The 12,875-nt window shown below is 34.2% G+C and overlaps 1 long non-coding RNA gene across 1 annotated transcript; it reads left to right on the top strand.

Moving 5' to 3' along the window:
- Positions 1-7,433: 7,433 nt before the first annotated feature.
- LOC131158123 (uncharacterized) lies at positions 7,434-12,576 on the top strand. The gene is made up of 2 exons (XR_009137410.1): positions 7,434-7,724; positions 12,291-12,576. It is a non-coding gene; the product is annotated as an uncharacterized LOC131158123 (long non-coding RNA).
- The last annotated feature ends 299 nt before the right edge of the window (positions 12,577-12,875 follow it).

Below are 12,875 nucleotides of genomic sequence, written 5' to 3' on the forward strand. Positions count from 1 at the left end.
CAGCACATTAGGATTGACATTCCTCTAGGATTCACCGCCCTGCGTGATGATTGGTGTCCAACATGGATGCGAGAGCTTGGCATTATATGCCGACAGTATGCTCCAGTCACTGCCTTCAATTGGCCGCAGGTGACTGAGGCGCAGCGCATGGTTCTTTACATGCGCATCTTGGTAAGTAATCCCAAACCTTTTTTTTTTCACTTTTAATATACTAGCCAAACAACTGTCTAACATTCTAAATGTATTACCTATGTAGGAGGAGTTCAATATGGACATTCTCCTGCGGACCATGTGAAGAGGGCAGTGGACGTCCAACTTTGCAATAAATTTAAGTCCTATCGTGCTAAAATATGTGAATATTTTCGTGCGATGGGAGATGAAGCAGAAACCCAGCCATACGATAAGATATCCCAAGAGGATTGAGAGGTGGTGTGTCACCATTTCCGCGACTCACACTATCAGGTGATGTGTTTGAATTATAATATCTACTTTAAGATTTTTTATGGCTAATAAGAAGCCATAACATTTTTTTTTGTAGGTTATATGTGTAAAAAATGCTGCGAACCGTAGCAAACTCCCTACGACACATTGCGGGGGGTAGAGGTTATTCGTAAATGATCGATAGGTAATTGCAATATATAACACTATTTGATGATTACCTAAATTAATATTAATGATGTTTTATATGATAATGTAGTGTGATCCCACGATTGGCACTAAGGAGCTGCTACCAGATCTTTATTAGAGAACGCACCAAAGGCGATTGGGGGAGTGGTGCGACGGTGCGCAGAGCAAACATGTAAGTCAAATTAAATATGTAGTTTATAATTTGATTCAAAACATCGAATTTGTATTCTTATTTCTTTTTTTTTATATCATTTTCATGACTGAAAATAGGCGTGGATGGTCAAGCTGAGAGATGCGCCTGTTGAAGAGGGGAACCAGCAAATGACGAATTACCAAATAACTGCTCAGGTGCTTGGAGAACGAGCGGGGGGTTGGGTGAAAGGGCTTAGAATTAGATACATCGCCCCAACAACATCATCTTCGATGGGTGCGGCTCGTGCTGAGATAGAACGAGCGCGTCGAGAGGCCGAGGCTTGGGCAGATGAGATGGTTCAGTGGGTGCATACGGTGGAGTTGTAGAACTACGAATTGAGACACATGATGTCTAACGTCATAGTGGAGAACCAAAGTTTGAAAGAAAAGTTGTCCACCGTTAAAGCCACGCTCGCAGTAGTTCTGAACAAGTAAGTGCAGTTCGAAGAAATGATGAACAAATGTCGATCAGATGATGCAGGTGGCTCCTCTCATTAGGAGGTATGTCATTTTTCTATTCTTGTGGATTGAAAATTCAGCATCTATACCTCATAGAGTAGGAATTTTTAGAGAATTATAGAAAATATGGATGTTTGAATTGATAGGTAAATCCGTCCAGAAGCATGTTTTGCTTTTATTTTTTTATTTTAACCAAAGTTTTAAAAAGTGAAGGCCTAAGGCAAGATGTTTTAAGATGCAAGGTGTAAGCCTTAAGGCATTGGGACATAAGTCTTTTGAGAATTTTGTTTTAGATAAAAATATGTAAGTAAATTACATACTTTTACAAGTAAATAAAATTTTAAAAAACACAAATATATAAAAAAAATCAAATATAATTTCAAAACTACTTGTTGCAACTCAAAAATTGCTAACTTGATTTCTTTGCATACATCATGATGAGATAGCTATAGCATTATAAAGCTCAAATTATTTTCAAGATCTAAGATATAGCTTTCAATTATTTTGAAAAAGTTTAGGAACAAAAGTTATACAATTCAACTCATTTACATTCCTTTTATATAATCATGGAGTTAAATTTTCTAGCCAAATATAACTTGAGAGTCACACACCCAAAAAGGATATGCCTCAATTAAAGACACACAAAAGGTGTGCCTTCTGTATAAACGCATAAGCCTCATCTTTTAATGCATTAGTCTTGGGAGTTGGGATTTGGTATTTTAGGTTGAATCTCAAGGTGTTGTACACATGCCCTGCCATCAGGTAATATACATTTTAAAAATGTGCATGTGTGTGCTTGTTTGATTCTATTCATATTTATGCTGAATTTTGTTAAAACTTTCTCAAAAATGAAATTAGAAATGATTTTTCTAAAACTGTTTTTGAAAGGATGAATGAAAATATTTTATAGAATGTTGCATGCTTGAAAGGGAATACTTGCTTATTTGATTCTATTCATATATATGCTGAATTGTGTCAGGTTGTGAATATACTAGATTGACTTGACACTGGTAGTATAAATGTCATTTGCATGGCTGATGCAGATTTGTGTATTGCATGTTGGTAGTGATCTAGGATTCTCACATGCCCTTCTATATATATGAACTCCTTTTCAGGTCAATTTTTTTTTGGGAAATTGTTCAAATTATAGGCGGCATGTTGCTGAAATTTTGTTAAAACTTTCTCAAAAATGAAATCAAAAATGATTTTTCTGAAACTATTTTTGAAAGGAGGAGTGAAAATCCTTTATAGAATGTTGTATGCTTGTAAGGGAATACTTGCTTGTTTGATTCTATTCATATATGTGCTGACTTGTGTCAGGTTGTGAATATACTAGATTGACTTGACATTGGTAGTATAAAAGTCATCTGCATGGTTGATGCAGATTTATGTATTGCATGCTGGTAGTGAATCTAGGATTCTCGCATACCCTTCTATATATGAACTCTTTTTCAGGTCAAAATTTTTATGGGAAATTGTTCAAATTACAGTAGGCATGCTGCCGAAATTTTGTTAAAAATTTTTCAGAAATGAAATCAGAAATGATTTTTCTAAAATTGTTTTTGAAATGATGAATGAAATCCTTTATAGAATGTTGTATGCTTGAAAGGGAATACTTGCTTGTTTGATTATATTCATATATATGCCGAATTGTGCCAGGTTGTGAATATACTAGATTGACTTGACACTGATAGTTCTGCTGCTTGTTTAATTGTGTTACTTGATTTCATGCTTAGTCTAGAATGCCTCCTACATGACGGATGCAGTGGATGTGAATTGCATGCTGGTAGTGGATATAGGTTTTCATGTGCCTTGAACTGAATCATAAATTGCTTATTTGAACCTATTAGGTACAAATTTTATGGGAAAAAGTCCAATTTACAGACAACATGTTGCCGAAATTTTGGTAGATTTTTTACCCAAATCAAAACATTTTTCAAAGATGATTATGTTAAAATAAATGATAAAATATTTTTAAAAGGATGAGTGAAAACTAATTGAATATTAAATTTCATCATAACATAATCATCGAATAGTTAGAGGAGCTCAGCTCCATCTAGTGTAGCTAGGTTCATAAACCTTAGAGATAATTTCTTGGAGTTCATTTTTGTTTTCCTTCTCGAAACTATTAGTCACGAATTTATAAGTATTAGTGACGGATTTGATCCTTCACTAATACCTTGATTTTTTGTAGTGTCCCTGCCTTGGCTCACTAGCACAAGGATTCTACTATGGTTCACTTAATAGGTGGAGTGGCACTGTTTACAATAAGGTCAATTAGCGAGGCTGATCTCAACCTACACCATACCAGGATGATGCACCTAGTTTTCCTAACCAGATCTAAGCCAATCTAAGACTATTCCACAGGGTTAGTCTCCCTCTTTAGGCTCACTTTTGGAATACAACGAATATAAAATTTTGCATACACAGAAATATGCTTCTACACAACAATCAGGGTATGTTCTATAATACGCACAATATAATCAATTAACCACACATCAACAGTATAGGAATTGTGAGTTTGGTGATGTGATTTTGTGCAAATAACACTCAGCAATGTAGAATCTCAAATATGCTCATGAGTGTACAAACAAGTTATTTCTTTAAAACAAGATATAACAAATCTCAATAATAGATTAGGGTTTCAAAGATGCTGATCAAATATTCAAACTAACTCAAAATATTTTCCTCAATGAAATAAGTACAAAAGTTGTTTGAAAAATATACCTTGTAAAATATTTTGCACACAAAAATTATAGCTATAGGAATTTTGCAATAACAATGCTAAGATCCTCAAACTAATGAGTTTTTCCTAACACTAGATTTATCAAATTAAATATGTGGGATAACTCTTGCTTAACTCTCCAAAATCAATAACAATCAACAAACAAAATAATAAGAGTATTAAGCAATTAACAATGAAGCAATAGCACAATAGAAACTCTCACAATACTAGGATTGATCAAAGGAATGAGTGTACGAGAGTATTTGAAGTAGAATAGGCAAAATAAGCTTTTGAGTTTAAGATGATTTCTTGCTAATGATTTTTCTAATCTTATACTAATCTTCACAAATGAGGCCCTATTTATAGAAGTAGGCCAAATTATAACCATTAAGGACATAGGGGGAATTATTAATATTGTTTAAAACCATTAAGAAATATTAATCCCATTTAACCATGTTTAATTGCGGTAAAAATAAAACAACCTAAGAGTTTTCAGGTGGCTGAACCACAGTTTGGTCGCTCGAACAGAGACAATGAAAAAAGTCAGTTTTTGAAGTTTGGTCGCTTGAGCATAGGTTCAGTTTGCTGAACCAAGGCGATTCTCATTCTGTCCGCATTTCAGTCGCTTAGTTTAGAGTTCAGTTAACCAAACTCATCTATTCGGTCGCTTGAGGCAATTTTGAACGTGAAGTTCGGGGCTACCGTGTTGGTAGGGAAAGGTCAGAGTTATGGTTCGGTCGCGCGTGGACAATGCAATCATTTATGTTCGGTTGCCCGAAACCAAGTCAGCATTTTAACCAGTCAATGGTTCGGTCATTCGAAGTGTTTTGAACACTAAGGGTTCGGTCGCCCTATCTCTCACAGTTTTGCCTATTAAGTCCATTTTTCCCTTCAATTAATTCTCTTAATATTATAAGTGATTTTGGGGACATCTTATGTGCTTGTGCTGGGACCTAAGGTCTTTCTAGGGTCATTTTAAAATGGTCCCAAATATCTGGCATCAGTCGACCGAATCCTTAAGGTCTTTCTAAGGTCTTGAGTTTACAATTACTTACATGCATGACAGAGATTATTATAGATCTTTTCCTATATTTATTGTTACAGACCCGAATTGAGCAATAATATAAATTGCAACAAAAGAAAACTCCAGAGTCTTTATACTTTGAGCCTTTATGTGTCATCAATTGATCTGCTAATATATACCTGCACATATATTTGATAACCATCAAATACTTGAGTATTTGTCATTATCAAAATCGGGTTTGACCAATGAGGTCAACACAAACTCTTAATCTGTTAATCTTTAATCTTTCTCCTCACTTTCCATTAGCTCAATATCAACTATGAAATGTGCTTACTTTCACTTGTTCCTACTTATTTTGCATTAACTTATGTAAAATAGTTTATTTTGGACCCTATATAAAATGAATTATCCCATTCGCATTTCATATTTGGATTAATATTTTATTTTACTAAACAAAAAGCCATAAAATGAATGTGAAACATAAACTAGATAAAAAAGACACTTCTTAACATTGGATACACTCTTTAAATAGAAAATTAAAAAAATAATAGTAATATTTAATGACATTAAATAACATCGATGAATAAATTAATTAATTTAAATATTATTAGTATTTACAAAAAATATTAATTTAATTATTACTAGACGTTATAAAAACTAAATTATTAATTCATTGGAGGTTTCAAAACGTTAACTTATTATTTCATAAATTAATTTAGTTATTAACAATGGTAATAAAAATTATTAATTCAAATATTATTCATTTGTTCAACTACCAATAACAATTAAAATATTGAATTACAAACTTAAATTACAAAAATATTTAATTCAACTATTTGTGGTGGTGAAATTATTAATTTATTTATTAATAGAGACCATTTTTATGCATATAATTTCATTAACACTCTTGAACTAGATTACTTCCTAAACACAATTTTCAAGAAATTTAAAACTAAAAATATCTAATAATATATAAATAGCGTTAGAAAATAAAAATAAATAAATTAATTCATGATTATTAGTGGTCAAAAAAATATTTATTAGTGATGACATATACAAAACTATAGTTATATAAATACATGTGTGCATGTGTATATGTATGTGAGAGAGAGAGAGAGAGAGAGAGAGAGAGAGTCTCTTTATTTTATTTTTTTGATTACATAGGAACTCCAGCCACCAACGAGTCCTTCGGATCCCCTGGTGCAGTACCAAACTTACAGATCAGTGTCTTCCGCCCCCAGGTCTCACTGATCAGAGTAAAATCCGAACGCGGACATGACTTTTGTGCATTTGTTGGACATTCGACCAACCCGACCCCCGGGACACATCTCTATTACCATCCACAGTCCCCGCTGACTCACAGAGAACTCTTACCATCCACGGTCCCTGTTGGCTCACAGAGCGAACTCTCACCATTCATGGTCCCCATTGGCTTACAGAGTAAACTCTCACCATCCACAGGTATAGCGGGTTTCGTGAGTGTATCTACCTAAAATTGAACCCCCGATGCTCCTTCTTACTTCCTGATGCCTTTTCACCACGTCATGTCGTGAGAGCGAGAGAATTTTTTTATTAGTTGAATTATATATGTATACACCGTGTTATGTACTGAATATATTTCACAAATTTTACTTTAAATTTTTTTTTATGAAAGAGATGATTACTCTCAAAAAACACGTGATCAATGCATCTTTAGTATTCAAGTTCAAATTAAAAGTATTATGCAAGATAAAATTTGAGACGTTTTTATATTATGAAATTTATGTAAAAAAATTTAAAATCAAATTAAAGATTTTCGATAAAGAGAACTAATTGTTAGCTTATATAGATGTTTTTATTGTTTTGCTTATCATCAATATTAGGGTTCTAAACCTTTTCAAGTCAAAGAAAAATTATTGTTTATTTATGTGTATCTTTATCATTATGTATATACACTACTAGAAACTTGATATAGGGGACAATAATTGAGGACAACCAAATTTAATTGTCCTTTAAATCATATACCCCAAGTAATATTGGGGACAAGAGTCCTAGGCCCCTAATTTGGTTGCTAGTAGGTGTAGGGAACAACTCCTTAATTTCATCATTCTTGTTAGGAATGACAAAATGGATCGAAATTTGACGGGTGACATAACCTGTCCCATTTAAATCGAATTTGAATTTAGTACAAGTTGACCAATTTATAAATGAATCAACCTGGACTTAACCCGTTTATTAAACGGGGTAGGCAAGTTGGGGTCGGATCACCCGCCGAATGATTCATTTATAATAAAATGAATGAGTGTTTTTTAAAATAAGTCATTTTATTTGAAATATTTTTAAAATACACGACCAATTTATAACAGGTTTATTAAATGATTGGATTTAGATTTATATAATAGTTATCTACGGGTCAATCCGAAATCTGAACCCGTTTATTTCCGATCCTGACCGAAAGCGCCCTGTTAAACGGTTTTGCCATCCCTAATTCTTGCGCACAACCCTGGATTTTACCCTCCATCGCATTTTCTCTATGGCCTCATGAATTTTCTCCTATACTCCATTGCGCTTTAGAAGTTTATTTTTCCCCTCCGCCGCGGCCCTCCATTTCTCCATTGCTCTCTGGCTGTAGAGAGCTTTTCCCTCCGTGCGCATCCCTCAATTTCTCCATTTACACTCGAGCAAATTTGCAAAGGTCTCTCCCTCAAATTTGTGAAGGTGCCTTTCTTCTTTATTCTTTGCTTGCCGAAAATTGCTCCATCTCCTACTAATTTTCTGAATATGTGTGTGTGTGTGTGTGTGTTTTTTTTTTCCCTATGCTTGGCCGAAAATTTCTTAATTCATCTCTCTGCTGGTTTTCTAAAGTACTCTCTTGGTCATATAGGAAAACCAAGTGTGGGCTTTTTTATTTTTTTGGTGCCCTAAATAGCATATTATTCTCTCTGGCACTAGGGCTGTTCCAGGCCATTCCTAGCCTCTTGATGTCAATTGATGCTATGCATTTGTGAGAGTAACTCAATTAATTATTGAAGGTTATTTTAGAAATTGATTACTATCTTATATAAATAATTGTTGAATGTTATTTTCCTCACTTAGTGGGACTAAGGTTTGGTTTTATTGTTGTTGTTGCTGTTGTTTGTTGAATGTTATTTTAGAAATTAATTATTGATGTATATAATTAATACTGTTTAAGAAATATATAGTAATAATTTGCTGCCATCTTGTTCTTTATTTTTGGGTTCCATAGCAAAGTTTTTTAACTCATAGTTATGGAAAGCTCTTTTGATTTTGGTTTTGGTTTTGTTTCATTTTAGAGGGTAGGTTTTCATCTTTCATTTTTATACTTGTTTGATTAAACACTGTTATTTAAAAGAAATGTAAGATTCAATTTGTTAATAGCCGCAGGGGCAGAGGCCTTTTTCTTTGGGGAGAAGTAAAGGGGGCTTACTTGTCAATTATAAGAGGTTGATATGAATTTGATGCAGAGCAGCATCAAGGATTTGCAACCATGAGAGAATGTAGGAGAATAGAAGAGAAGAAAATAGGAAGAAGGAAGAGAGAAGAAAGGAGATACAAGGGGGAAATCACACATTCACTTCTCAATTTAAATTCAACAATAATCACCTTCAACATGACTTTCACATACTATTTATAAGAAAACCTTTAGCACATGAAATTACACATTTACCCCTAATCCAAACCCTCAATTACCCAAATATGCATACCCCTATACTAACTAAACTAAAACACATAACAAACTATTAACTAAGCCTAATTATTCTGAATTGGTCTCCAATAGGGATCTAGCTATGGTCTTGCTTTTCGTCCTATATAAACCTCCCTTAAGTAGAAAAACTTCGGCCTCAAATTTTGAAATGTTGGAGGATCAAAGGTAAGGGCAAAGTGGGGCTCTTCAAAAGCTAGTGCTTGAGTGATGTAAGAAACGATGTTACGTTGGCAGTACTATAGACTTGAATTGAAAATTAGCATCAAAACGCATCAAGAATGTAAAACTCAACTTTAGGGATAAAATACTTTGGATGTCTTCAAACATATGCATTTCCTTGCTTGTAGTGTAGTAACTCTGATGTGATCAATAATGCCATATATATATTTTTTTTTAATCTCGTCAGTTGGTAGAATAGGCTTCAAAATGGATTTCTAACATTATAGTGGAAGATATATGTTCTAATGTCTTTGAATCACACTCAATTCATCAAGGAAGACAAAGGAATTCATGACCAATGTTCATGGCTATGGTATCACACTAAATGTTATCAAAATAGTCACCCATTTGGGTAAGAGCTAAACATCTTTTACAAACATATTAAATAGAGTTATCAACCAAAGATATCTTATAAGACTCTAAATGATATCCCAGATGAAGCTGCATAGAGTGATTGCATTTCTAGAAATCACATTCATAGGACATCTCTATCAATAATGAATTTATAGAGTTTTTCCCCACACTCAAGAAATGTATTGAATGACTTTATATTATTTCTAGAGTGTGACAAGAACGATTTATATGTTGTCACTATGTTGTTGAATATATATACTACAACTATATATTACCAAAAGCCTTAACACAATTTGCCCACAAGCTTGACTCTCAATTTCTCAAGAACCATCTCTAATTCAGATGTCATCTTGAGTACATGCAGAAACTGAACAAATTCACATAGAAAACTCAAAAAGGCAGCAAGAAAACTAATTTAGCAATGGCAAATCCATGCTCCAAAGTGCTAATGGTACACTAATGCTTCAATTGCTAGCCTTTCATATCAAAATATGGCACTTATTTATAAAATATCATGTCCACTGTCAAAATATCGTGCTGCAAATCAAAATATCAAGGGTTCTTATGGTTGAAAACAAATTTTAGCGTGTTTGGCACCTACTAGATATTTTGATAATGTTTCCAATACATGTTGCTAGCAATGGATTTTTGATGATGAAATTTGGGGAAAAGGCAAATCAAGGAATGGGGTTGAAATGGCGGTGGTGGTGTGATGATAAAAGCAGATGAAGTTAGAGATTTGAAGGGCTATCAGCTGGGAGATCTACTGTTGCATAGGACCATGCGAATGGTTAGACGATGATGAAATTTTGCAAGTGTGCCACGATCAATATTGGGCTCTAATACCAAATGATGTAGGCAACATCAAGAATTTGCAGCCATGAAAGAATATAATAGAGAAGGGAAGAAGAAAGAAGGAAAATAAAACAGAACAAAGATGGTAGAGGAAGGAAATAACAGAGATCAATATTGGGCTCTAATACCAAATGATGTGGGCAACATCAAGGATTTGCAGTCATGAAAGATTTTAGGAGAGAAAGGAGAAGAAAGAAGGAAGATAGAGCATAACATAGATGACATATGAAGGAGAGAATATGTTTACCTTGTTGGTCATATCCCGTTTTGATTATGACAAATACTTTGATATTTAATGGTTGATAAGTTTGTGTGTAGGACTAATCCGAAGTATCATATGGTGCAAGCACATGAGCTTAAAGAAGACGAACACTCAAAATGTTTATTCATTATAATTTATATTTATCATTTTGGGTCTGTAATAGTAAGATAAGAAAATGGTCTGTAATAATTAATGTCTTACCTGTATGGTAGGATAGATAAGCTCAAGACCATAGATGGACCTTAGGGAACAATTGACTGACGCCAGATTTTGGGGTTAATTCTTAAATGCTTTAGACTGACCTTAGGACCTACAAATCTGCATGAAAAAGTTTCCTATTGTATTAAAAATAAACATCATATGAATAGGGTGAATGTATAAGGGACTTGGAACCGAAATGCATTAAAAATGCATGTTCGGTCGATCAAACTTTCATAGTGTAAATTTGTTGGTTGACCAAACTGGTCAACCGGGTCAACTGTTTGACCACTGCCCGGTCGACCGAGCCATGCCCAGTTCATTTTACCCGGTCGACCAAACTTCCTCAGAGTCAACCATTTGACCATACGGTCGACCGTGCCCAAATTGTAAGCCAACCATCTGGTCGATCGAGTTCCTATGTGTGTCTAGCCAACGGTTTGGTCGACCAAACTACCTAGTTCAAAACCTCATGGTCGACCAAACCACGCAGAAAAGAAAAATTGCCTTGGAACCCTGTGGACCGGTCGACCGAACTTCAAGTTCAAATCTCACCCGGTCGACCAAACATGCATACTTGGTCAACCAAACCTTGCCTTTGGTCGACTGGTGCTCTCGGGTTGCCCTATTATTTTTACCGCGGTTAAAATATTTAATAGGGCTAATTGGATTAAAATGTTTTAAAATAAAATTAATAATATCCTATATGTCCCCAACGACTATAATTCTTCCCATTTATATATATAGCCTTTCATTTGCAAAATTAAGGAGTAATTAAGGTTTTAGATTAGCAAAAAATTTTCTAAAAATTTTATTGCCCAAAATCTTCCTTACTTTCATATTCTTCATACTTAAAGCCATATACTCTTCTATTGATCATTCTATTACAAAACCCTTTTGAGAAAGAGTATTTTGAGTTGTTCCATATAGTTCTTACGTGCTTATACTCTCATATAAGTGCATTGATTTTTAATTTTAGGTAGAGTAAGCCTAGAGGTGTTCCGATTGATTTAATTCATAAATTCATTTGTAGGAAACCTTCTTAAGCTTGCGAGTCTTTGCATTCTCATTGCAAGACTCAAAAGCTTGTCTTGTGTTGTGAAGAAAAAATATTTTTGACAAAGTTTGTTTTTCAAAAATATCTCCTGTGCTTGATTTTTTGAAAATCTTGTTTGAGATATTTGATTTTCATATTGAAGGTTAAGCAAGGATTTTTCCAATGATTTAATTTGATAAATCCTGTGTGGGGAAAATCCTATAGCTAAGTGAGTTTTTGCATTGTTATTACAAGACTCATTTGAGCTTATATTTTTGTGTGCAAAAATATTTTACAAACTTATTTTTGAATATCTCCTTGTGCTTGAATATTGAGAAAATATTGTTTTGAGATATTTAAAATACTCTTGGTAGAAATCTTTGGAATCCTAGACTTATGATTGAGATATATTGATATAAAGTTTCAAAGATAGTTCAAGTATACACTTTTGTGCTTATTTGAGAACACACATTATAGTGAGTGTAGATTGCACACATTCACATCACTGAGCTTATAGTTCCTATCGTGTTGATGTGCATTGTTTAGTGACTGTGCGTAGTGGTACAAATCTGTTTGTTGGAGAAGCACTAAAATTGTACATGAAATTTATATTGTAAATCTGTTGTATTCCAGGCACGGGCTTGAAGAGGGAGACTAGCCCTGGTAAATAGTTCTAGACTGACTTAGACCCTGTTAGGAAAGTTAGGTGCACCATCTTGGTAAGGCGTGTTGGTTGAGGTCAGAGCCGTGATTTGACCTAGTTGTAACCAGTGCCGCTCCACCCGTGAAGTGAGCTTTTAGTGGAATTTTCGGGCTTGCGAGCTAAAGGCGGGGGCGTAGGCAGTATTGGTCGAACCCCGATAACATATCGTGTGTGCATTTAATTTTTTTTCGTAATTTATTTATCGCACGTGTATGTTATATTGTGAATGCCACGCATGATTTAATTTCCATACGTTATATTTATATGCGCATTTGGAACTATATAGACAGACCCTAGGTTGCAAATGTACTGTTGTTAGATTAGCTAAACCTAGGAATAAATTTTAAAATTCCAATTCACCCCCCTCTTGGGAATACACCAAAGCTAACAATTGGTATCAGAGCCTCGTTGCACTAGACTTAACGTTTTTGCAAAAAATCGCAATGACTCATATTGATGTATCCCCATTCGGAGAGGGACAGTCTCCTTCCTATATTTTGTGGTGAAAATTTCAC

Source organism: Malania oleifera, chromosome 6 (assembly GCF_029873635.1).
Source record: "Malania oleifera isolate guangnan ecotype guangnan chromosome 6, ASM2987363v1, whole genome shotgun sequence".
NCBI classification, from domain to species: domain Eukaryota; kingdom Viridiplantae; phylum Streptophyta; class Magnoliopsida; order Santalales; family Ximeniaceae; genus Malania; species Malania oleifera.